Consider the following 2,069-nt stretch of genomic DNA (forward strand, 5'->3'; position numbering starts at 1 on the left):
TCAGAAGGCAAAAAACTTCGTTTTTCATGCAAAAAACGATCAAACAAGATCAAATTCACTAACAAACAACCCTAGGCTCTGATACCACTGATGGGTTTCGAGAAATACATCATTCCTATGGTGTACATGCAGACCCTAATAGCTTTTGGATCTAGTTTGTCTAATGAACATGCAATTGAATATCCAAAGCTATAAACCCTAGATCTAATAAACTATAAGTGAAATTAGGGTTTAGATCTTACCTTTGATTGTTATACAGCAATAACAATCAATCCTTGGCTTCAGAAAGCTTAGTGCCTCAAGTGTTGCACCTCTAATGGAGTCACAAACACCACTAAGCAACTTGGATGAAGAGGGAGGAGAGAGGAGGCACCAAAAATGGCTGGAAACCCGAAAGGAAGACTTAGCCACGTTTTTGGGTCTCAAGGGCTCTTTAAATAGGTAGGCAATTAGGGTTATCTAACAAGGAAACCCTAATTTGACTGCTTAAGCCCAAAGCAGCCCATGGACCCCTTCTGGAACATGCCTTGGACGATTTCTATTGGGCTTCCCCATAGAATTCGTCCAACCTATTATTCCAAGGTGATCCATAGCCCAATTGCAATTATCTTATAATTACAATTCCAGTCCCCCTAAGTTTAATTAATCTCTTTTAGCCACAAAATTAACTCTTTATTAATTCTTGACTAATATTAATTAAACAATATGATTTCTCCTTTAATATATTATTCTCATAATATATTAATAAATCATAATTAAACCTTTCTCTCCTTAATTCATCCTACATATTGCTATGGTGAAGGTATCCCAAAAGGACCATGCTCATAATCAGGTCAGTACGTACCAAAATAGTTATGGACTTAGACACTAATCCAACAGAGACATACTCTACAACTTTCATTTAGATCACTAAAGCTAAAATGTACTTTATCGTAAACTCACTTTTTACTATTCCCGGTGTCGTGCCGGTTTTGTCGCAAAACTTCGACAGGTCATAACTTCTTCGTTATAACTCGGATTTCAACGTTCTTTATATGTACGGAATCCTTATAACAGATACTATAACTTAGTTAAGATTATTTATTATAAATAATCTTCCATCAAAAATTATTTTTGACGCTTATTGTCTCTAAATTGACTAGCCCAAATCAGCGGGCGCTACAAGAGAAGTGACAAAAGATTCAAAAATAGGTATTTACGGAAAAACCCTGCTTCCAATTGAGCGGAGGCAAAAAGAATAACACAAATTAGAATAAATGTCATGCAAAAAAGTCCAATAGGTAACAAATTAGACCATAAATCTGAAAACCTTAAGAGCGTGTGTTTAATACCTTTTGGGGTAACCAGACGTCCTAACGATGAAAAATGTAAAGGGGGTGCAACAATGCACGAGACGGCTACGAAGACTGAAGATCTGACGAGAAGTAGTGGGTTGTGTTTTGGGTTGAGGAGATGCATTTGAGTGTGGGTTGTGTTTTCAAATGAGACATGTTTTGAGGTATATGGTGGGACATGAATTCGACACAACGGGAATGAAAAGTACACGAAGCGGGAATGAAAAATTGGGTGAACTTGGAATGAAAATTTAGGAGAGCGTGAATTACTTTTAAATAAAGCCTCATTCATCTATTAGGAACCGAGTTAAATGTTGTTAAAAAACAGATTGCATCAAATAAAATCGTTTTTTTTATAAGAAATCGGGTTATATATTGAGGGTTCTATTACTCGTTTTGTAGTAGTGATAGGATGTATGTATTGTTAGTATATATGATTATACAAGTAGACTGTAATTAGGCCTGACAATGGAGCGGGTTTTGACCCTGATCCGATCCAAACCCTTAATAATTATTTGGGTTTGGATCATAGTTTTTGATCCGTTTACCCATTAACGACCCATACCCGCTAACCCTTTTATTAAAAGGGTCGGGTATGGATCACCACTGATCCGCTCCATTTATGACCCGCCCCATATAAATTTTAGAATTATAAATTTATATTTTATACAACCTAAAGTTTACTTTAAATTCTAATCGGGCCCAGTCCGGCATCAGGCCCCGCCTGGAATCGAG

This window comes from Lactuca virosa, chromosome 1 (assembly GCF_052849685.1).
Source record: "Lactuca virosa cultivar CGN04683 chromosome 1, Lactuca_virosa_CGN04683_v6, whole genome shotgun sequence".
Lineage (NCBI taxonomy): Eukaryota > Viridiplantae > Streptophyta > Magnoliopsida > Asterales > Asteraceae > Lactuca > Lactuca virosa.